The 25,754-nt window shown below is 41.5% G+C and overlaps 1 long non-coding RNA gene across 1 annotated transcript in view; it reads left to right on the top strand.

The window, feature by feature from the left end:
- LOC122465513 overlaps window positions 1-25,754 on the top strand; it is an 84,049-nt gene that overhangs the window by 49,588 nt on the left and 8,707 nt on the right. Inside the window, exon 2 of the long non-coding RNA XR_006290429.1 lies at window positions 3,455-3,540. This is a non-coding gene — a long non-coding RNA (uncharacterized LOC122465513). The remainder of the gene's footprint in view (window positions 1-3,454; window positions 3,541-25,754) is intronic.

Below are 25,754 nucleotides of genomic sequence, written 5' to 3' on the forward strand. Positions count from 1 at the left end.
CACTTTCTGGTGACACTGTAAATAAGAAGAGGGCAGGATTATCTTCCGTAAATGAACAAACTTATTTGTCTTAGCAATTGGCTGAACAAGAAGACTGAGTGGACTTGTAGGCTCTGCAGTTTTACATTGTTTTGTTTTTGAGTTCAGTTATGTAGCAAAAAAAATCTACATTTGTAAGTTGCACTTTCGCAACAAAGAGATTGCACGTTAGTACTTGTATGAGGTGAATTGAAAAATACTATTTATTTTATCAATTTTACAATGCAAATATTTGTAATAAAAATAGTATACACTTTGATTTCAGTTACAACACATAATACAATTTATATGAAAATGTAGAAAACCAACCAAAATATTTAATACATTTCAATGGGTGTTCTATTGTTTAACAGTGTGATTAAAATCGCGATTAATCACGATTAATTTTTTTTAATTAATCGTGTGAGTTAACTGTGATTAATCAACAGCTCTACTTGTAACCCAATCATAATCTGAAAATTGTTCATCCAAGCTATTTAGCAAATGAATAATGAATACACTTGCAGAAATCAGGATCTGTTCGCAAACAAATATCAAAGAAAAAATTAAGTTTTATTTGAATATTATTGGCAATGAATAATTAGACCAACACTAATAGCAATCATGCAGAAGTGTATGGAACAGCTGGCAGCAGAATCCTTGTGTAATTCTCCTGCAAGATGTATGAAATGTGTGCATTGTTGTATAGTCTTAATATTAGACATAGCAGAGAAATATATAAAATCTAATTTGAGTTGAACTAGATTGCTTGGGGGTGGTGGTAGGAGGGAATACTGGCTAACTCTTTTGAGGAGAGTTATATTTGATCTTCCTATTAAGAGGCTAGTAATCCAGATAGACTGAAATACTCTTTACAGGTTGTGAATTTACCCAGAAGCCATACCAGAAAATTCCACTGTCTGTATAAAAGCCTACTTAACCTAAAACTACCAGGCACTGTCACACACATGTTCTGAATAGTTACACAGAGAACTTCTCCTGGACAGTTTTTAATACAGCACCAGACTCCACAGGAAGCTGCTGTATGAGTGTTCACTCTTCTTGGATAAAGGGGGAATTATGGCAGTACAGGGGCTTAGGATCATAAATGTTGGAGATGAGATGAGAAAATCCTACTATACCATTGACTGCATCCCACTGCAAATGCAGGATATAGGCTTGTCTCCCCCCACCCCCCAAACCCTGCCTTGGCAAAAGAGGAGACATAACAAACTTTAAAAGGACAGAACATCCCAGGCTACATCTACACTGAGTGTGATTCCCAGCTTGCGTACACATACTCGCACTAGCACTCCTGAAGCTAGCATGAGCGTGCAGAGCGGTATAGTCACAGTAGCCCAGGCAGTGGCAGCAGAGGCATGGCTGAGCTGTGCCAAATACGGATCCCTCCGTTTCAGGTGGGTTTGTACTTTCTCTGGCTTAGCCATGCCTCCGCTGCTGTGACCTGTGTTACTGTGCCTACACTGCCATTTATACTAGTAGTAGCATGAGTGTGCATACACAAGCTGGGAATAACACGCTTAACTTGTAGTGTAGATGTAGCCTTAGGGGGAAATTCTGGCCCCACTGAAGTCAATGATAGAACTCCCCTGACTTCAAAGGTGAAATCGTGGCCCCATAGGTCTTAGGCAGTCTTCTCTTAGAAAAACTCCCCTCGGAACATATGGACAATTAGATGTTTGTTCCACTTAATAATTCTCAGGTGATAACTGTGACTGAATAGTTAAAATTCCTACGGACAGGAGTTACTGTGAGTGCAGAGCGGCACCTTGAATTCTGCAGAGGAAAAAGCTATTGTCCCACTATTTAAAAATATAAAAGGGATCTGTCTATATTCTGAATTCCATTTTAAAGAATGAGGAAAAGTTACAATGATGCAAAAGTATACAAAATGGCTTTGTTGGTGCACCCTTTTTAGATACTTAAAATGTCCATATAGATATCTCTTAAATTTCCGGATGGTTTATCATCCATTTCCCCTCTAAATGTATTTCAGCTGTCCCTGAGGACAATCCTTGTTTTTAAGCAAATAGATCAATTACACCGTTCTCTAAAAATAATCTGACTCTAAGGCATTTCAAAGATGTTAACCTGACATTCCTATTTTTCTTTCCAACTCTGCCTATTTATACATTATCTTTCAAATTCTGACAAATATTCCTTTTCTCTTCAAAGATCCACCAGCCTTTATTGGCCTTTTCAGATAGTTATATAGGCCTTAAAGTCAATGGGACTACTCATGTGCTTCAAGTATCTAAGGCCTGGTCTACACTAGAAAATTGTCAACTTAACTGTGTTGCTCAGGGGTGTGAAAAATCCACACCTCTGAGCGGCATAGTTAAACTGACGTAACTTCCAGGGTAGACAGCTGCTAGATTGAGAAGAATTCTTCTTTTGACCTAGCTACAGACTCTTGGGGAGGTGGATTACCTAGACAGATGGGACAAGGCCTCCCCTTGGCACCAGTAGTATCTACAGTGAAGCTCTACAGCAGCGCAGCTGTGCCACTGTCGCATTTCAAGTGTAGACAAGCCCCAAGTTACTTATTTAGTCCCCAGTACCGTAGTATTTGAGCATCTCACAATCTTAAATGTATGTGTTAGAGCGGATTGGGAACAAGAATTTCATTCCGTGGGAAAGTCCAACATTCTGGAAAAAAGTTTGTTCTGAATTGGAACAAAAAGCTGAAACTTTAAATTTCCCATGAAGTGAAAATTCCAAAAAAATCTGAATTGGGATTATCAAAACACATTGTTTAGATAACTTTGAATCATTCCATTTTGATAAAACTGTGTTGTTTTAATAAGGTAAGATGTTTCATTTTGGCTTTGTTGATTCATTTTGTTAATATTGTCATTATAAAAGCTAAAATGGAATTAACCAAAATGTTCCTCTTCCTGCAGTTTTTTTTCTAGTTTGTATAAAAATGTGCAGTGAATCATTTAATGCTGGAATATTCTCTGCCCCTCTCCCCAATAAAATAGAAATGCTCTATTTTAAAGTTTTGTCCGTGGCTTGCTTTCTCTGATCTATATCTTGTCTATGGAGGGTTTTCCCCCCTAAACTTAACAGTCCAACTCCCACTGAAAATCAATTAAACTGCCCTTTGTGCCTTTGAAAATCTCCACTTAATCTATCACTGACTTTACTGAGAAATCAAGCCAATGGAAATGCTCAAAAAAAAAAAAATCCACTATGGTAACAACAACCTTTAACAAAAACCATAGTTCCAAAAGTGTTAACTTAGAAGTATGCATAGGATATTTTCTGAGTAGCACAAGTATAATACAAAAGCTAGTGACGACATTCTTCAAAGTTGCAGAAGAATGTATGCTGTGAAGCTATGTGGAATAAATATTCTCCCCTCCCACAAACTTTACTAATGCCTCAATCATGTTTTTTTTTGTTGTTGCAGTGAAATATTTTCTATTTGAGCATCTGTTGATTCATGCAAAGACAATGCTACATTTGATAACAAGAATGAAACCACAATCGTTTCAGGTAAGAATTCAGATAGATTTTCAGTCTTTAGCAGCAGTAGATTGTTTTTAAGCTTCATTTTCAATGCCTATATTACAATACTAATGTTCAGTGTTCCCCTACTTTTGTTTATCCTGTCCAATTGGATTTTTACCCTTTAAATGACTTTTAATGCTGTTTTTCGTTCCTTTCAGTCTTTGTTTTTGAAGAGCAGTTTTCTTTATAACAAAGAATAACCTGAAAACAGTATCTTCTCTGTGATAAATATCTGAAAACAGGTGGTGATTAGAGAACAAATCAGTCTCTCATTCTAGTACTGTAGTACTAGACCCATCATGGTGAGAGCCCCTGGTCTGTATGATATAATCTCTCCTGTGATGCTAAATTGTGGCAAGTACATTTTTCTCACTGCAGGGACACTACACTAGGAACTGGAGAGTCAATGGCAAAACTCCCATTGACTACAATAGGATCAGGACTGGACTGGACTCTGCAGGGGAGATTATCACCCGCACTTCAACTCCTTTACACTAGGGGGAGGGGGAAGAGCTGGAACGGTATAAGAGGGACCTAAGAGTATGTCTACATGGCAGCTTGGGGCATGCCACCCAGCCCAGGTACAAAAACTCATGCTAGCTCCACTCAAATTAGCATGCTAACATTAGTGGTGGATGGTGTGGCCCAGGTGGTGGTTCAGACTAGCTGCCCAATTCTGAGCTTGCCCAATCCCCCAGGTTGGAGCTCGAGTGACTAGCCTGTGCTGCTAGTTAGTGGTCTGAATATTGCAGCACAGCAATGGCTCGGGTTAGCCACCCAAGCTCCAACCCAATGGGCTGGTGGGCTTGGCCTCAGGTGGCTAGTTAGAACTGCCACAAGGTCCAGACAGCTATTGGAGCTAGTGCAAATCTATCCAGCTGTGCTGGGATGCATGTTCCCAGCTGCAGTGCAGACACCCTAAAAGTCCTGGGTCAGGCAGAGCAAATTTCCCAGCGCAGGAACTAAGTCAGACAGCAGTAGGCTGTCTTCAGAGGATCCACATGCAAGCCCTTGCCTAGGGAGCACACAAGGAGTGTGGGTGGGGCAGAAGTTGCATGTTGGGGGTGGCTCATAGCATTGTGGAGTTCTGGGTTTTCCTGTTGCCATAGGAATACAGGAACAGGCTGTTGTAACTTAGTCCTTTGGTGCCGCATTAATTATACTGGGGTGGCTCGGATCCCTTAAGCAGCCCAGAATTGTGGGGGTTGCAGAGGTAGCTTAAAGCCACCATATCCCTCACTCCCCTGGACTTCTAATTCTGTGCCATGCATCTCACCCTGAATCCTTAATGCAACAGGGGTATATCCCATCTCCATATGGAAGCCCTCCGTTTGCAAAACTGGTTATTCCACTAAGCAATGTGGAGTTCTTCGAAGATCTTATCTGGGGTCATTCAAGAGATGTGCATCACCTATTTCACTTGCTGAGTGTTAAAACTGTAATACCATAGTTATATGGCCTGCGCTGTACAGGAGCTCATAATAGATTATCATAATGGTCCACTTGAAATCTCTGAATATTTTAAAAATACTTATTTTTGTTTTTGATTTCCCTACTTTCAAGAGGTTTTTAAGGACTTCCAATTACATGTATTTTGATAATCCATCATACACCTCAAAAGCAGTCTCTAATTATGTCATTTGGTATTTAAAAAATAAAGCAGTTAATGAATGTTCCATATGAGCTCCCAGGCTCTTATAACTACTTTGAAAAACACCTTATTTATTCAATGCGTTGACAATAGCATAGCTGGATTTCTTTTTAAAATATTGTAAACTACTCTATTGTCACTAATGGCTTCTTGGCTTACTTAGAGTCTAACACATTATGGTCTTACTTGTGACGCATTGTCAGTGATCCCATAACAGCGTGGAAGGTACCAATAGATTATATTGTATTGCATTGTATTGTAGCATTTCATTCTCCAGTGTTGTATGAATCAGGTCATTTTGATCCAGGGGCTTATAAGTGCTCTCCATTTTTATTGCCCTACCTTGTCATCTCAGTGAGGCTCATATTTAGCCACTTTTAGAAGATTTTATTTCTCAAGTGATTTGGCACGCCACCATGGCTTTTGTTTAAATGTTAATATTTTCTAACTTCATTATTTGGAGTTCTAAGTTATGTGTATTTTATAGGAGACCAATAGAATGTCAGTGGTGGGTAGCTACCAGGGAAGGGGAGGAAGAAAATTGCCAGAACTTTATTCCATTTGGAGTAAGGGCCAGGCTTGATCCCAGTGGAAAGGTTCTTCAGGGATATTCTGAACACCAACAGAGATGCCTCCCCACTAACTGCCAGACCTTCTGCTTTGGATCACAAGACTACCCGTCCTCCTCTACCTACCACCTCCACCTGCTCCTGGAACCCTTTCACCAGTGAGGGCATAGAGAAGTTTCTAAAGCATTTAGGCTGTGTTATATTTTTAGCTGACTTATCATTGAAGAGGGGTGGGAAAAGGGATGATATGGATCCTTCTTACCCCCTCTTTATCCTCAAATACAGACTCCTGTAGGGTCCTTCTCAGCCTGGGGTAGAAGGGGATGGCTCAGTGGAGGCAATAGCTCACCACCCCCTAGAACTAGAAAGTGGGAATCTGTGCATAATATTTCCCTTCTTGAGAAGATTGTGGGGAAATTATCTCATAATTTCAATGTCAATATTGCATCTATGTAGGTCCAATGGGATAAACATGTTAGCAGGGCTAGGGTCAAGAGACCCAGTAGGTCTTTCATCTCTAAGGGACATGTTTTTTAGTGGAAAGATGGTCTGGTGGATAGGCCACTGGACTGGGTATCAAGAGTCTTGGGTGCAATTCCTGGCTCAGTCACAGTATGTAACCTTGGGTAAGTCCCTCAGTCTACTTTGTACCTCAGTTTCTGATCCTGCAAAATAAGGCTAGTACTACCTGCAGTCCCTGGGTAGATTGTTCAAAAATATTAACCCTGTTGCAAACTGAGTGAGAACAGATGATGTTTTCTCTTATGAAAACATCTATATGTATTTGTACTCTGCTGTGCTTTGAACAGGAACTTAGACAGCTTCTTATTGTAAATTGATCCAACTTTACAATATGCAGATAGTTATTCCTAGTAATGCAAGAGAATGTTTATGAAAGGTAGGGGACACAGAAGAATTAGAGAGGGCTTCTGGAATTTTTTTCAATCACTTATGGAAAGATTGGGTGAACAGAAAGAGGAAAACATTTTTTCTATCACAGATGTTTTATTAAGTTGCTGGGAGACAACCAATAAGGCAAAAAGGAATCCAATACTATTTCATCCCAACCTAGATTTTTCTCACTTTGAAAATTTATAATTGATTTTGATATTAAGGAAGGCACCTAACAATAAAAACTGAAGCTACAGTTGAATTATTTGAAACATCTCTTGATTTACAAATTTCCTACACATCAAGTACAATTTCACCTACTTATAATCTTCCAACAAAATTATGTTTCTCTCAGCCAGGAAACATTGTTTGAATGAATAATGGCTTTCTTACTTTTAAATTAAATTTAGAATTACAATTATCTAGAAGTCAAGTGACACACTTATGTGAAAGTTTCAGACTGAAAAGATTCAAAAAGTCTATTGATTCAAAAAGTCTTTAAAGTATATTTGTTTTTCAAAAGAAAGGAATGAATAATTATTTTTGCACTTTGCAGACTTTTAAGAAGTGTGCTTGTGGTTCTTAGAGGAGAACTAAACCTTGTTGCTTAGCAGAGTTAAAATACTTTGTAGGAGTTGTTTTTGGTCATTATTAAGCACATATATAGTTCCACAAACAAGCCTGGCACTGTACAATCTGAGGCCAATACTAAACCGGTAACAATAGCTTTCCATGATGCAGGAATTCCACTGCAAGACCACAAGAGCGATCCTACGAATAGATCAGAGGTGGGCCCGCAGGACCATCCAGCCTGGCCCCTGAGCTCCTGGCCGGTTGGATAAGGGGCAGGGAGTCCTGGGGGGCAGTCAGGGGACAGGGAGCAGGGGGTGGTTGATTGGGGCAGAGGTTCGGAGTGGGGGAGGTGGTCAGGGAGCAGGGAGTGTTGGATAAGCGTGGGAGTCCCAGGGGGCCTGTCAGGGGGTGGGGGTGTGGATAGGGGTCGGGGCAGTCAGGGAATAGGGGGGTTGGATAGGGGATGGGGTCCTGGGGGGTGGTTAGGGGCGGGGGGCCCCAGGAGGGGGGGGTCAGGGAACAAGGAGCAGGGTGGGTTAGATGGGTCTGGGATTCTGACAGGGGCAGTCAGGGGGTGGGAAGTGGGAGGGGTCAGAAAGTGGGCAGGGGCCGGGCTGTTTGGGGATGCACAACCTTCCCTACCCGGCCCTCCATACAGTTTTGCAACCCTGATGTGGCCCTAAGGCCAAAAAGTTTGCCCACCCCTGGAGTAGATGGAATGGGGCATGGTCTTTATATCCAGAATGTTCCATGGAATAGGTAGGTTTTTAGAAGCTTCTTGAATGACATGGAAGAAGCTATTTGAGTGGAAAGAATAGGCTTGCTGGCTCACATTCCTGAATCCCTACACCCAGAGCACCAAAGACTAAATGAAACAAGAATATTCTATCCATTGTGCAAAATCCTTTGTGCTTCATTATGCATCAGACTTGAGTGCATATTTAAAGGCCGGGACAGTAAACATGTCCAGATAACTACTTGTGCATGTCCAATATCTTTTTAGCTAATCTAACTTAACTGTAAATTAACAAACCAAAGTTTTGAGCAGCATCTGGCCCATCTCAACTAGTCTTTTTGAAACTTCCACTCTTCCAGGGTCTCACATCTGTCACATGTGGCACTAAGAATGGCCAAAGAGAGGTTATTCCAAAAATCAGGGCCAGCCATTTAATGCTCTTTATAAGAGCATATGTCGTGATGTCATGTGTTGCAGAAGGCAAATTGCTAATGGATCCTCCAGATCCATGAAAAATGTGGTGATTATGCAAAAATATAGTGGAGCCCATTTCAAGAATAGCATGTATGATTTTCCACAAAAAAACAAAAGGGCAAGGAAAAAATCTGGAAAAGTTAATGCTGCCTGCAGCATTAACCACCAGTTGGATGATCAGCAGCTGAAAAGAAAAGCATCTGTAGAGTAAAAATCTGATTGGGGACATACATACTACATGTTGTTGATCTGTATTGTCTATTCTTTTTCCAAGATCATCTGTGGGCCCCTAGCCTTTCCTATCTGGATACTGTGGACGTAAGAATTGTAGAAAGCTCGCGGAGGGTCACTGTATTAGGGCATGGCTACACTTGCAGATGTAGAGGGCTGTGAGTTAACCCAGCCCTCAAAGAGGGCAGTAGGGAAAGCGCTGCAGTGTGTCTACACTGTCAGATTCAAGCGCACTGGCATGGCCAGATTAGCAGCTCTTGCAATGCCTCAGAGATCAGTGCATTGTGTTAGCTATCCCAGCATGCAAGTGGCTGCAACGTGGTTTTCAAATGGGGGGGGGGCGGGGGGTGGAGTGTGACAGGGAGTGTGTAGGTGGGGGGGGAGAGAGTGGGTTTTTGGGGGGCTGAGAGCATGTCAGCATGCTATCTTGTAAGTTCAGACAGCAGCAGACCCCCCTCCTCCCAGCCCTCTCTCTCACACACTCAAACAGCAGCATTCCACAATAATGGCTTGCTTTGACCCAGAGCAGATAAGCATGCCGGCTGCAAGAAAGGGAGCTTTGAAAGGGCATATCCGTATTCCTACAGCCAATTTCAAAACAATGACAAGAGTGGCCACTTGACTTAAGGGGATTATGGGACGTTTCCGGAGGCCGATCAGAGCACAGTAATGCAACACCTCATTCACACTGACGCTGGGCATTTCAGCCGAGGCGGAGCAAGCGTTATGCTTCTCGTGGAGGTGGATTACCAGGAGCGCTCCAGCTGCAGAGTCCAGGCGCTCTAAGTGCCTTGTCAGTGTGGCCGGGTCATGAGTTAGGGCGCTGGGGCTCCTTTAATACGCTCTAACTTGCAAGTGTAGCCAAGCCCTTAGCTTCTTTTTTTCAGCTCCACTGACTGTGCTCAGATTGTTTGGGAAAATCTTTTGCAGTTCTCTTGATGTGCCTAGGTCATCAGGCAAATGGTTCCACAGGGGTGTGTTTTTCTGTTTGTTTGTTGTTGTTTTGTTTCCACTGATCAAATGGCATAATCTGGAATGGTTGTCTCACTTTTTACCTGTTGTAATTGTTAGGATTCCTTCCAAGACCTCTTCCACTCAGCTTTCCCAAGAACTCAGTTAGACTCTTAAGTTTGTGTCTCTGGTATCTTTATTAGGCATACAGAGTTGATCATATGCAAACAGATCCAAAGTTGCACCTCAACCGTTTCCTTTATTTACACATAGCATTATTAGACATTCAATTCTTCAGGATTGGCTGGGTTATTTAACCAATCCTTGTACTGCATGCTCTGTTCCCACACTATACATACCTATCGACCCTCTCCCCACTACATTCCAGGTTTATCTCCTCCATTGTCAGTAGTACCAGGATTTCTACCCTCATCTTGGCTAATTCAGCATAGCAGAGTAATCATGTATCCAAACAGATGATCCAGTTACCTCCCTAATCCTATCACCAAGAAACTAGGCGCCTTCCATATCCACTTACTCATGTCAAGCAAGGCCTACAATGTCAAAGAAACCCTGCAGTCTCTCACCCATATTTGTAACTTTCCTGTATGGGAAAGTCCTTGTAACAGGGTAGCAAGATTCTCCTGTTTCCCTGTCCAGACAGCAGGATCTGGAATGCAGATTAATTACTACTGACTCTTTGGGGTAGATTTAAAATGCAGTGTTGCCAACTATCAGGATTTTATCCCAACTCTCAGTGTACGTGACGCTCAAATCCCAGTTCCTGAAACCAAGTGATTATGTGAGAATCTCAGCTTGCATTATAAAAAAAAAAATTCTAACCCTCATACTTCTAGAGAAAAGCTGGAAAATATGATCTGAGTACAACATATGGACCCGGAAACCAAAAGGCAAATTAAAAAAAAATAAGAAATGGGGGTGAGCTTGTTGACTTAAAATAATGATCTTTTTAAAGTCTCATTATTTTTTCTGAGATCTGGCTTGTGAGTTTTGAACATCTGGGGGGAGGGGGCAGGTAGCCTTCTACAGTAGAGAGCTAGCGTCTGGAACAGACAGCCCCTCAGCAGCCAATCCTTCAGAGAAGGCTTAGGCTGGAGTAAAGGAGCCCTAGGAGCTACCTGATATGGGGAAATGGCTGATTAGCATTGGTTCATGTGTTGTTTTGGAGTTATCTTCTTTTCAATGAACCAGACTCTAGGAGCAGTTACTATTCATTGATATTTGGGCACCAACTCCAATTGATTTCAATGGGAGTTAGTTGCCTAAATGCTTCTGGAGGATCTGGGTCCTTCTGACTCTATATAATGAATGGGTAGCTTTTATATGATGCAGCCAGGGCCTCTACCAGCTTAGTCCTATAGAGTATAACAGAAAGTGATCTTGCCAATTTTATAAATTTAATATAGACCAATAGTAGAGAATACTCTGCTGTATAATTCTAATAGAACAGTTTTAGAAAAACTATAGAAAAATAGCATTCTCTATTAAATTCTATGGGTTTTTAGAAATCTAGGGGTTCATCCCTTTTTCCTTCTGGAAAAGTCTTATGGAATTTAGTTCATGATATATTTATTGTAGAAAATGCCTATAGAATGTAGTAGATTGAAACTAGTGTTATTCAGAAATGCAATAGGGTTCTATGGAAATTATAATCCTACAGAATTTAATAGAGAATTGCACCCCTGCTTATATAAGAATAAATATTGTAGGTTTAAAGATTTACATAGGTAGCCTCTTAGCCTGTGTTTCAGAGTAACAGCCGTGTTAGTCTGTATTCGCAAAAAGAAAAGGAGTACTTGTGGCACCTTAGAGACTTATGCTCAAATAAATTGGTTAGTCTCTAAGGTGCCACAAGTACTCCTTTTCTTTTTAGCCTGTGTTAAATTTTATAGGCTTTTTCAAAAAGGATGTTAGTTACGATGGAATGATCAGCAACATGGAAACAAATATTAGAAGCTACAGCTAGTATAATCAACACACTTTTCAGAGGGTTAGAATAAAGCGAACAAGAAATAGGTAGCATGATGAATTAGTAAAATCACAAATGTATCTGACAAAATTAGCTTCTGACAGCACATGTTTAATTCATCATTATCATAATCAAGCGGAGCTTGTTGATTAATTTGATCGTCTATGTTCCCTTGTGTCTGACAAACAAACTCTATGCCAAAAACACTTTGACTGCATAATTGAATACCATTTCTCTGAGGATCAAACAAAACAACAAGAAGGTTCATCAAAGTATTGTATTGTAATTAAAGAAAAATAAAGAAAATGTGACTGGCAGGAAAGAAGGTATATTTGCCTCTGGAATGCAAGAGTCTGATACTTCTGCTTGTGCTAATCTGTTTCATTCCCAGGCAAGTTTCTCTTCTTGAAAATTCTAGATTGGAAAATCATTTCATTGACGCCCCAAGACCAGGGCTGGGCAAACTTTTTGGCCCGAGGGCCACATTGGGGTCGCAAAACTGTATGGAGGGCTGGGTAGGGAAGGCTGTGCCCCTCAAACAGCCTGGCCCCCGCCCCCTATCTGCCCCCTCCCACTTCCAGCCCCCTGACTGTCCCTGTCAGAACCCCGACCCATCCAACCCTCCCTGCTCCTTGTTCCCTGACTGCCCCTTCCTGGGACCCCCTACCCCTAACTGCCCCCCCTGGGATCCCACCCCCTATCCAACCCCCTTGAATCCTATCCACACTCCAACCCCCTGACCGCCCCCTCAGGACCCCACCCCCATCCAACCCCCCTTGCTCCCTGTCCCCTGACTGCTCCAACCCCTATCCATACCCCCGCCCCCTGACAGGCCCCCCAGGACTCCCACGCTTATCCTAACCCTCCCATCCCCTGACCGCCCCGCCCGAACCTCTGGCCCATCCAACCGCCCTCTGCTCCCTGTTCCCTGACTGCCCCCCAAGACCCTCTGCCCCTTATCCAACCCCCTGGCCTCAGCCCCCTTATCATGCCACTCAGAGGAGCTTGTATGGCAGCCACGCCGCCTGGCTGGAGCTAGACACGCTGCCCTTCAGGAGCACGCAACCCCGCTGCCCAGAGTGCTGGCGGTGCGGTGGCATGGCTGCGGGGGAGGGGCCGGTGGCTAGCCTCCCTGGCCAGGAGCTTGGGGGCCGGGCCGGATGGTCCCATGGGCCGGATATGGCCCACGGGCTGTAGTTTGCCCACCTCTGCCCAAGACATTGAAGTATATGTTTCCTCACACTCAATGTGTCAGTGTTTTCCTTCAACTACAGCAATACATTGAGTGGAAATTGACACTTGGCAGACAGCATCAAGCAAGGAAAATATACTGGCAAAACATTGGTGAAAATCTAGTGAGCATTTCTCTATTCATAACTCTCTGTCAGAGGACTGTGGGAATGTTGAGAGTGGGGGAGAGACTGAGAGTGGGTGTGCTTTGGTTGTGTTTCTTTCTGTTGGGGAAATGGGGCTCTGCTTTGTGATTGTGGAATTAATTTCAGGATTTCTCTTACTTTAGCAGGATTTTGTCTGCCCTCTTGGCTGGCATGGCCAGCCAAGGGGGAAAACACCTCAGTTTGTTGTGGATTTTGAGGGTTTAACCCATGGCCATGGGTTGCAGATTTTGCCTGCAGACTCTGCCTCTGTGGAGGAATGTGTTCTAACTGTGGGGAAGATGACTGGGTTTACAACTGTGAGGTATGCCTCCCCCATGAGCAAGGCTGTTGTGTTTCCCCACTTAGCCTTGTTGAGCAGATGACTGTGGAGAGGATTGTTGTGTGAGTGGTTTTTTTTGTCCCTGTAGCGTACCAGAGGTCCTGCATATCTTGTCCCTTCATAGGCAGGATTATATATTAAACAATGCTGCCAAAGTTCTAAAAGTTTCCATGAAGTATAGAATTGGGGAGTGTGACTAAGTTGTTGGCAGCTGAGGACATGAGGGCAGCTGTTTTCAGTGTGGGAGGCTGATACGCTTGGTTAATCAGTGCCCTAAGATGATCCTGTACCTGGGAACGTGGGGGTCTCTGAACGTAAAGCCCAAGGTGGGGTGGCTCTGGCAGAGACTGTGTCCCAACAGGATCCAGCTGTCTCTGGTTTTGTTGGTTATGGGCAACCCCCTTTACAACCTGGGGGAGGTGGTATTACTGGTTCTGTGGTTCCTGACTCAGTGGCCTCTTGGCCTGAGCCTGACTGCGAAATGGAGCCTGAGCCTGTTGCTGTGATATCTGCAGCATTAGCTGTGGATTCTGGGTTGCTGGCAAAGCCCTGAAGCAGCACCTGGCCATTAGAGGAAGGGGCTCCAGTTTCCAAGGGCGCTGCGAAGCGGGCTAGTTTGGTCAGCACAGTTGGGAAGCACACTATTGGGGGTGATTGGGGGGGGGGGGGGTTGTCAGGGACATGGACAATTCTCTGGTGGTAGTTCTGCCTCCCTTGGTCCCAGCAGTCCCCTCCCTCCAGTTTCTCTGAGGTTCCCTCTTTCCCTGCCCTCCTCCCTTCCCATTGAGGTCAGTTGTGACTGAGTCTGGGTGTGGGGGATGACAAACTCACACATTCTTTGGATTCTGAACTCCCTGAAGGGGATATACTCTGGGCACCCTTAGTAGGTTTCTGGATAAGACTAAGGGGAAACATGGAGAGGAGATGCAGATGGGTTTCCTGATCTTAACCTGTTATAGTGTGTTCAGTATACTATGAGACGTCTACAAGTTTATCAAACAGAAATAGCACAGATTGGGAGAAAAAACTGACCAAAGTTGGGGATTAATGGATATAGGAGAATTTGGTGTTTTTGAGGCTTGGTTTTTTCCCCCCTTAGTAATAGAGTACTGGTCTGATGGATAATTTTGTATGTGGTTGTCTGAATGAATGTGAATGGGTGCAGGGACATTAAAAAACGTATGGCTCTTTTTGAGTACTTGTCCCAGAAAAAGGAAGTGTCCACATTTTTGTAAGAGACGCACACAGATTCAGGCAACCAAGCTCACTGGCTTGCTGATTGGCGAGGGGAGGTTTATGTGAATCATGGTTCCATTAGAAGCGCAGGGGTAGCCATCTTTGCATACAGGGTGAAGCTTGATTCAATGGTTGTGCAGGAAGCAGTTCCAGGCCATTTATTGATGGTTTGAGATATTTGCACAATATGTTTTTTGATTAATGTCTATGTTCCTACTGTGGTGAAAGACAGCGTGTGTGGGAGTTTTAGAGCTTGGGTGCTCTTTTGACAAATTGTTTGACACATGATATTCTAATTTTTGGGGGGAGGGCGGTAATTTTAATTGTATTCTTAATGAGATATTGGCACCACAGCCACTGTCTGCTTAGTGATCTGCAACTCTTTTACAGGCTTCTGACCTGACTGAGGTCTGGGACCATTTTCTATCTCATGAGCAGCAGTACACCAGGTTTAGTGCTAGTGCCAGCTCCTTATGGCCCATTTGGACCATTTTTATGTTTTTACTCATTTGCTTTCTAAAAGTCTTACGAATTCTGTTTAACTCTTCTCTTGGATGAAATGCTATTTTGTTAATGGGGGCAGTTCTTCATGGAAGCTGAGCATGTCATCAATGTAACAAGGTGGTCTGTCCTGTTTAGGGACAGTGAGGCCTGATGACAGCTAACCCTGTACTAAGGCATGATCCCTTTAAGAAAGGTAATTCTGCAAAGGTTGAGCAGACCAATGGGCACCAGGTGCTTGAGTCAAGTGACTATCTGTTGAAGATTCTAAAGGGGTGCTTTTAGCTCAATCGTGGGAAACCATCAGGAAGACTTTCTTGGTCTTGGATTATTATAAGGGTGGGCTGGTGAAGACTGTCAGGATTAAAGCACACTTCTAAGAATGGCCATGCAGACCCTGATCCAACATAACTGAGTGCAGGGACCTGAGCTAGGGAAAGACTTGGGGGAATGTCTCACATATGGTGAGACATTCTGAATGAGGATTTCTAGTTCCTTATGGGAGAAGAAAGGAAAAAATGTTTAAAATTTACAGTGTGTAATTGATATGCAGCAGGATACAGTCTTCTGCACACAGATTTCCCACTGAACATGTGAATTGGGAACATTTATTATCCTCAATAGTTAGATTTTTCAGAAAGATATCAAGTCTGTAGACAGGCACTCCAAGCTTGGTAAATATTCTGAAATCTTTGGCGAGCACTTAAGGGCTATGAAAAAGCTCTGGACCAAATCCTCAGCTGGCGTAAACTGATATAGCTCTTTTGAAGTCAGTGGAGCTATGCTAATTTGCACTAACTGAGGATCTAGCCCTGTAAATGTTGCTCGTTTGGCTAGTGTCTGAGAAGGGAAAAGCTTGGTTTCTGTGTCTTCTTTAAAGATTATCACTAGTAAAAGTAGGCTGCAACCAGCACCTGTTTCTATTAGCCTTATATCTATTCCATTTTCCTTTTCATTAACATATAACATGCCACCAAATTTGTCAAGGTATCTAATACAGTTTTAGAATTCCAACAGCTCTCTGAATTATACAGTTTCTTCTTGTGACTTTATATTCCTTGTCTTCTGACATAAGTTATTAACATTATCACCTGAAAGACAAGAAGACAATACCTGAAACATGGTTGTGCATTCTCTGAATAAGGATATCGTTTGTGAGTTTTCATACCATACCTCCCATCTGATCAAATTCATAGTCTGAGCTGAGCATTTGGGAATGCAAATGTTGTGGCATGCTCCAGGGTACAGTGTCTAAATCAGCGATTGGATGTTTGCAGTCATAAACAACCTACAGAATAAATGAATGGCAAGATATATGGCTAATGTATGGAGACAGTTAAAAGGAGTCCAGTGGACTATGCACAGTGTATTGCAACAAGAGCTGAGAGAAAACTTGGTAAATTTAATTCAATCCCAGTTTATGCTGCCTCCTTTAATTTTAATGGGAGTCCAGGGCTGAGAAGCTGGCAGGATCAGTCCCTTAAAGAGACACTTGGATTATATTGTAAAATATCATCTTTAAAAAATTCTCACCCATGTTACTAATAACACTTTTATATTTCAAACTAAAAGAAATGTTTAAAATTTCTTTTCACTGTTTCCCTTGTGCTTTTTGCTCAGCTTGGCCAAAGAATGAACTGACAAATTTCATTTTGTTTATGCTCTAATTTATGCTGGGATTCTTGAACACAGCACAAGATTTGTCAAAAGTACTGCTTGAGTGCTTAAAAGAGAACAAATAGTGTTTTCATATTTTGTTTTTTTAAAATAGGTTTAGCAAAGCCTTCCTTTATCTTTTCTTTAGCAAAACTAATTTTAGGGGTCTCCCATTCAAGTTCTGTTAAGATACTGGACAGCATATTAGAACTCTTTAAATAGATACATCTTTGGAGAAGAAAAATGTTCTCAAACTCCCTTGAATAAAATCTGTTTTGAGGGTCTTATGGTGAAACAGAATGGAAAAATGGCTCTCCTTCCTGGACAGGGAGAACTGCAATGTAATGCTTAGTCTGGGAAGTCTGATTAGAACAAACCCAAGCTAAAAAAACCCCCTAAGCTCGGTTGTTGTTGTTTTTTTTTTTTAAATGCCATGTCTGTATGATGACTTGGTGAAATCTCTTTAGATTCAGATAATGACTTCTGTTTGAGATTGATCTCTGTATATTTAAACCCCTATTATCTTTTAGTTCTTGTGTTAAGGAGATAGAGAGGGGCACCTAAGACCAGCACCTGAATAGATCTTGCCCAAACATGACAGTGGGATGGCTGCGTCCTAAGTGAAACCAGTTTTCTCCAACTTATCTACAGAGAGCTAGGATTATAAGGAGTGGAAAATCCCAGAAGGGAATAAAGACAGCTGTCAAAGGAGGTGCCTAAAACACATACAGTGAGAAGCTGAGGAGAGACTCAGGGCTTGTCTACCCTTATAGTGTTGCACCAGTGCAGCTGCATCACTGTAGCACTTACTGAAGAAGGCCTCTCCTGTTGGCATAGGTACTCCACCTTCCAGAGAGGCGGTAGCTATGGCAATGGAAGAAGTCCTTCTATTGACATAGAACTGTCTATACCAGGAGTTTGGTCAGCATAAGTGTGTTGCTCAAGGGTGAGCAACATAGTCATAACGACATAAGTTTGTAGTGCAGACCAGGGCTCACAGAGGACGAGAGAAGTACAGAAGGGAAAGTTTTAGGAGGGAGAAGGGACTGGTGATTTCAGGACCACCCAAAGCTGATGGAAGGCGACTTTACAAGTCAGAGTGACTATATATTTTGGAGGAAAAGCCTTAAGCTAGAGAAGTGGGTCCAGCAGAGGGGTCATGAACCCCTGAAAGGACACTGACCTAAATTCCAAAGCCCGCTTGAGTGGTGAGGTAACTGAGGCAGGAAACGACATGTAGGTGTGTGTTGTTTTATCTGGATCTGTCTCTTTCTTGTGCTGTCTAAAGAATGATATTTAGAAATTCTCCTGCAAAGCCTTTGTCCAAGGGTCCATCAAGCATTAAACTTTAAATCAGCCTGCTCACAAGGTGAAGCTCTGCTAAAGGGAGTGCTTAAGTGTCTCATCGTTGGGCTAGAATTGGTCCTGGGGGCCTAGGGAAGCTTGGCTGCAGGGCCACAGTTTTGGGGAGGGTTATCAGAGAGTCTGTGCAAAATATGTGGGCTAGTGAGGCTGAAGCCAGAGACTGTTGCTGGCTAAAATCTACCAATGACCAAGAGGAGCCTAAAAAGCAGATAGGCTAAGCAAGCATGTGGGTCCAAACACATGTTCAACCGGGGAGCTCAACCAGGGCTCTGACAATATGTTTACACTCAAAAATAATACATATGCTCTCTTTGATGGCTTGGCAGCACTAACAAACCCTATTCTCAGGGTTGTATTCACTTCAGATTATTTCTGAGGTATAGTTCTCCACTTCCTAACACACAAGTCAGGGCTGAAAGTTGAGCCTTAAACTCTGTAGAGGGATGGTACAAAATCAGACACAACAAACATGGTGCTGTTTGTTTTCAGCCCCATTAAGCAGAGAAGGAGGAACATAACTGTCCTCTTCTCATTTGACAAATTGTCAGGAAAAGTATTACTTACTCATTGAAAACGTACAGTGCCTTAGGAATGTGCAGCTTTGCTATGAAGTACTGTAACTTTCATGATGAAGCTGTATAGTCTCTAGCTAATAACATTGGCCAAACCGGACAGTCCCTACGTAAAAGAATAAATGGACACAAATCGGACATCAGGAATGGTAACATACAAAAGCCAGTAAAAGAACACTTCAATCTCCCTGGACATTCTATAGCAGATTTAAAAGTAGCTATACTTGAACAAAAAAAACTGCAGAAACAGACTTCAAAGAGAAACTGCAGAATTAAAATTCATTTGCAAATTTAACACCATTAATTTGGGCTTGAATAGGGAATGGGAGTAGCTGGCTTACTACAAAAGCAGCTTTGCCTCTCCTGGAATTGACACCTCCTCATCAATTATTGGGAGTGGACTACATCCATCCTGATCAAATTTTCACTCCATGCATCTGAAGAAGTGGTTTTTTACCCATGAAAGCTTATGCCCAAATAAATCTGTTAGTTTGTAAGGTGTCACTGGACTCCTTGTTGTATTTTTTTTAGCTAATAACTGGTCTTTCTAATGGGAACTTCATTGCTCAAGGTAAACAGAGCAGGCCCCAGGATATTCTCCCATGGAAAAACCAGTGAGTCAGGAAAAATTAAACTAAACCCTGTAGCTTTCAAGTCATGGATGTCTGGAACTACGTGGGTTAGGGGGCTGTGGGCGGGTGTTGGGGGGGAAGCTACTGTCTTTAGGAAAGAGCTATGACATGACCCCCAAACCATGCAAAACCCCAGACATTAGGAAATAAGGGGCCATCCCTTCAGTTCTTGGACCTCTGCATTGAGGGTGTGACCTCCACTTCAGCCACATGTGTACAACAGGATTTTGAAGCAACTCTGCTCTTTTACACTAGTATAAACAGAACAGAAGGTGTCTCTTTATCATTTTAATCAAAACCATTATAGTTGTTATGATTTTATTCAATAACAGCCTCAAATTGAATAGCTCAGTGGGAAACAATCTCTCTTCCTTTTTATTTCTGATTACCAAGCTATTTGCTGTACAAAAAGGAAACAATAAGGTAAGTGAAGAAGTAGAATGGGCACTTACAAATACCAGGTAATTGTACTACCTGTGAAATGAAAATAAAATCCAATTAATTATCCTTCCCCACTTTCTCAGCAATCAGTCTCATTAGTACTTATATTTCATTAAACTGTTGTTGGTGCTGTGATCACGCCAAGAAGTTATTCTGTGTTACTTGGTATAACTTAAAGCATAGGACGAGATTGAGATACCCTTCTTCAACTTTACTCTATGAGTAAGTTGCCTTTTCCATTGACTTCAGAAGGACTTCTTGTAATGTAAGGTTCTATTTAATGTGTGGGTAAGGGTATCACAGTCTGGCATAGCACAGACAGTGCAACTAAATAGGTAAGAAAATAATAATGAAGGCTGATTTACTGCATGTTATTTCTTTTCTTTAAATTCTTGAAATAGAGCCTTTTAGTAGTGCAGCAATACAATGTCAGTTATGGCATGTGGCACACTGGGTGCTTTAGGCAATGTTATTTCTTTAATTAGATATACCTTTGTGAAAAAAGTCCTCTGGAATTTAACAGCTATGAGGCCAAGAAGGTCCTGCAGAATTTAAATAGGATTTTGATGGAAATTACTCTAAAAATCAGTGGAGAATGTTAGCCTTTCTACAGAATTTTTAAGCCTTTAAGGGAATACTATGTCCCTATTGTAGAAATTTCTGGGTCATTTAAAGAGTCTAAACATTCAATAGAAAGATTGATGCATCCGATAAAGTGGGAATTCACCCACGAAAGCTTATGCTCCAATACGTCTGTTAGTCTATAAGGTGCCACAGGACTCTTTGCCGCTTTTACAGATCCAGACCAACACAGCTACTCCTCTGATAATAGAAAGATTGTTATTCACAAATAACTCCTTTTGGGACTTCTCCATGAGGGATTTGACACAAATCTATGTTCATGGTGATCAGAAGGAAACAAGTGATCCAGTTCATTCTCCTGTTTATATTACCTGCCTTCCTAGAAGACAATCCTCTGGTCCTGCCTCCTGCTGCAGAGTCAAAGCACAGCAAAACCTCAATATGAGAGTGAAGTGGAGAGGCTGTAAAGGAAACAGCTATAGGGCAGCTCTTTCCATGGGATCACAGGAATGGACTGGGGAATGATAGGGTCGTGGTCAGTGGCTCCATACCCTGCTAGAACTAAGTGATTGATTAACTCTCATGTAAGGGGTTGGACTAGTGGGCTAATGCTGTGATGCAGCTACTCAAGTGCTCACCCTGCAGCCCATGCAATGGGAGGGAAGATTCCCCTAAACCTAAACCTCAGTTTAATTTTTCCCATGCAAAGCTTCTGTATTTGAGCTCAGTACAGGGAATGTGGACTTAATCTTAAGGACTTAATCCTGTAGTGTCTCAGGCAAACCTGATATAAACTTCCATGGGAGTCTGACCTGAATTAGAGCTCAGTAAGAGTTGTAGGATTTGACCCTCAGTGAACAGCTATTTAGCAAAAACTTTTGAGTAATAACTTCATATTAGTTAATATTGCTTTTAATGCACTTATTTGAAGCTGTTTCATTTTCCTGGACACAGCAGGAAGGAAGACAAGAGACCATAAATGCGATTTAACTGGATGACAGCTTTATTAAGTAACACATCTGGGAACTCAACAGCACCGAGAAGTGAAAAGAGTGACTAACTTCAACAAGGTCACAAGAGTGCTTGTTAGCTCAAATGCATTGAGAATGCAATGTCCTTGATTTATGATGGCACTCAAAGTACTTATACACACAAGAATAAAGGGACAGACTATTTTTAATTTCTATTAATTAATAATTTAATTCACTATTTCAATACACCTTTAAATAAAAGTAAATATAAGTAAAATAAATCTATAATTCAGTCATGACCAAAATGGTTTTCCAGCAGAGAGGCAATTTAGAAATCTGTGGAAATTGAAAGCATGAGATAAGGTTAAAGGGAAAATCTCTAGGTTGTATGCTATAGGCAATTATTTAATAATAACTTTCCTATCTAGCACAGCTGTTGTGATGATTAATTAGCTAATGTTTGTACAGCTCTTTGAAAATATAAATAAGAGCTGTATAAATGCTCATTACTACTATTACTACCCATAAATCCTTCTATTAGGAACATTATGGACCAAGTAGCAGCCATCCCAGCTATGGGGCTAATCCCGCTCTCATTAAAGGCTCCCATTGTCTTCAACAAGAGTTGGACTAGCCTATATGTACATGATAAATTCCTTTTGGCTTGTGAGTCGGGCTATGATTTGGCTTCCCTGTACAACCTAGGGAAAATTCTTTCCATTAATAAATTTTTTAAAATGTCCCATTTTCTACGCATCTAAAAACGTTAATTCCTTTGAAAGGTTCCAGCTTGAAAGTAAGAATGTAAGTTTTCTTTCTAGTCATAGGATATGTGCAGCATGGGGAGTAACCACATAAACCTCCCCATCCTGTGCCACCACCATTGTTCAACCCTGCAAAAATCACTTCTAGTGATAAGAGGGAAATTTGTTTGCTATTCTTATTGTCTTGAACTCTCTACTTCGACTACCATCCATGGTGCTGTTCCCAGCTATGGCGATGGATTCAGTCTTTGGAAGTGAATTGACTGCTGATTAATTTCAGATTGCCTATCGAATAGCCATTAAATACTAGAGGTTTTTGCCTACATTCTGGTGAATTTTAGGTTAATGTCTTCTCCAGTATTTAACTATAAAATCCAGATTAGTCAGCAATATTACTCTAACATAAATAGCCAGTGGTAACATATATAAAACCAGGAGTCTTGCTTTGATTTTTGAGGGTGATTTATAAATTGTCTTTGCTTCTAAATTTCATTTTCTGACTTTTCCTCCAATTATGCTATGGAATCCAGAATAACTAGGAATATTCAAATAACATAAGTTTTTCAAATCACCATGCCACTCTTTCTCCCCATAGTTAGAGAGGCGGGGCATCTCTTTGAAGTACAATTAAAATAAAAGAGCACAAGTCAAATTCATGAACCTGATAGTTCTGTGTCTCTTGCTTCCTAAATCCCAAATTCCATTTCCTTTTTACCTTTTTGTGAATTGTTCTGTGACTTTACTACCTTCTTTCTCACTGCTTTTCAAAGAAAAAATAAATTCATTTTCTCTATTCTTTCTCTTTCATAGGGCCTGATTCTGTATTGTGTGATGCACCCTCAACTGCTGTTGACTTCATTGCAAATTGGAGTTGATCAGCATATGATAGGATTGGGTCCATATTACTCCATCCTCTGTCATCCTTGCTGTTCCCTATCTTCCCATTTGCACAACTTTTTTGTTCCCTGCTGCCTTGCTCTCTGAATTCATATCTCGCCCCCCTGGTACAGACAAGGAAATTCAAATGGGAGCAAAGTCCACCTACTCTTTTGTGATGCATGGCTAGAAAGGGTTAAACATCCTGCAAAATAAATGGCTCAAATTCAACCCTTGAAGACAAGTGGGGAGATAATGTTTGTGTTTTTGCATGTTTTTGTATATGGATAATGGTCAACAATGTAATCAACAGTCCCTGTCTCTGCTGTATTCTGATAATTCAGAGATCAAAAGAACATCCTAGCTTTTAAATGAATTGTAAACATGGGATATCTCTGTATTCATCTCTCTTTGAAGTGTATAGCAAATCGTCTGTGAATGATGGAGGACAAGCCAATTGTCTTATGTTAATTCGTATAGCTAACTACCGGTGACGGACCTCCTTCAAAGTCATCCTAATTACCTTTTGTTCCCTGAGGAACTCCAGCTTGTCAAAGAGGACATGAAATTGTATAAAAGATCCTTGGGTCCTGATCCTGTTCATCTCACATCTGCTTGAGGCTTCATACAGGGGAAGCTTAGGCCACAAGGACTGAGATCCCAGTTCTAACTGGACCATCATTTCTGAAAGAACTCTTTGCAACTACAAACTCACCATCTCCGCTATGAATCTGAATCTTAAGAATTGAACTCATGTCTGTACGTATATTTATCCTTTAACCATACTCTCCCTTTTGTTTTTTAATACATTTTAGTTTAGTTAATAAGAATTGTAGCATGTATTTTGGGTAAGATCTGAAACATTCATTAACCTGGGAGGTAATGTGTCTGATCCTTTGGGATTGGTAGAACCTTTTCTTTTATATGATGAAGTAAGATTTTTCAGAAATCATCATATTTGACTGAAGTACCTGGATGGAGGCCTGAGGCTGTTCACTTTAAGGGAACTGTGTTGTTTGGAATTTTGAGTAACCTGTAAGGTAATAAAGAAGCTGTTTTATGCTGTCTTGGTAAATCTAAGTATTGGAATATCCACCAGCTTTTTGGTGTTTGTCTGCCCCATTCTTTGCAGTTCAGCCTAATTGAGTGACCACAGCTGGCCCCCACTGGGACTCCGGTCACACCTTCGCTCTCTAGAATAATATGTAATGCTTCCTCCGAGGCATTCCTGTCTCTTTGGTTACTGATCTTGGCCTCCATCACTAGCGTGTCTGCCCCACAAACATTAATATATTTATACTACCCAGTATAATGCTTTACAAATTATTCATCACATTACGCCTATAGGATAATTAACTCCATATTCTAGCTGGGGGAAAATCTTAAGTGAGTTGGCCATGGTCACAGAGGGAGTTGTTGTCAGAGCTGGGATTAGAATGCAGGAGATATTTGTGCCATAATTATTCTACTAGACAACACTGCCTTTCATACACTGAGATACTTCTCTCTTTGTGGTCAGAGACTACTACTCAGCAGAGAAACCAACACAACTACCGACAGATTGCCATCAGCTGGGAGGAGGTGACGGGTGGTCCCAGGACTACTGGTTACAGCTCAAAGAGCAATCTGCTTCCCCTAGGTGCACATGGGTTTCATTGGTTCCAAACATCATTACTAAAGTCTTTAGGAGAAAATGCAAAGTAAAGTGATACCCTGTTCATCCTGAAATTACCAGGCCAAACCTCTCGACCCTACCAGTTAGTTCATATTTTCAAGTTGTGGCCTGCACTTGTTAGCCATATGGTTCTCCCCCTGCTTGTGCTAGTCTGCCAGCTTCCCACTAGTATCTTTTAGGAAAGTGCCCTACGGGTACCTCACCTTTGCCTGTGTGAATGCTCAAAATCCTATGTTGACTTAACCTCCATGGAGGTCAGATGATGGGTTGTTGTTTTTTTCCTCTTCAGGAGCATCCTACAAATCTTGTCCTCAAATGGTTCCTTTCAATACTTCCAGATAAGTAAGCATCGATTTACTTATGTTAGCATGGGAGTGACAATGAAGGGAAAATCACAAAATGATATAGCAGAATGACACTTAGCTAGATTAACACTGTGGAAAGCATAGTGAGCTAGGTCAGAGCTCTTAATTACAGCTTATTAGTTAAACGAAGCCTTCCACCCCCATAACTTTCTCTTTTAACAGCACGATGCATTTTATGATTCAAGGTCTCATCCTGTCTGTGGGATACTGCAAGACATGACCCAGGTATGTCTCATTGCCTGCACAGTTGGAGATTCTGATAGCTGTTCTCTGAGACTGCTGAGCCAAAGGTGTTCATTATGACAATATAGATTACCTCCAGATTTTAGTACAACCTGCAGCACACAACTACATAGCATTTCCAAATTAAACTGTTCTTAAATTCTCTAACCCTTTGTAGCTTCCTCTTTAAACTTCAGTGGTCCATTTCCTATATGGTGTGTCCATTTCAAAGAAGTCTTTGAATTGTGTAGCGGTCTTTGAAATTGAATTCCCAAATCTTGCACTCAAACCAATTAAGGAATCCATGACAGTTACCTTTGACACCTTGGAAATTTTCAAAGGTCCTCCAACCCTCCCCCTCCTTTGGTAAATCTGAATGAACATTCTCCCCTAATTCACCTATTCCCAGCATATGTGAGATGCTTTTAGATATAATAAGCTCATTAGGGTTCAGAACACAAATACAGCTTGATTGGTCAGTCAAGATTCTGACCACTACAGGCAGAAGTTTTTATTTTGCTTGAAATGATAACTGAGGTTAGGCTTGATATTTATAACA

This window comes from Chelonia mydas, chromosome 4, assembly GCF_015237465.2.
Source record: "Chelonia mydas isolate rCheMyd1 chromosome 4, rCheMyd1.pri.v2, whole genome shotgun sequence".
Classification (NCBI taxonomy): domain Eukaryota; kingdom Metazoa; phylum Chordata; order Testudines; family Cheloniidae; genus Chelonia; species Chelonia mydas.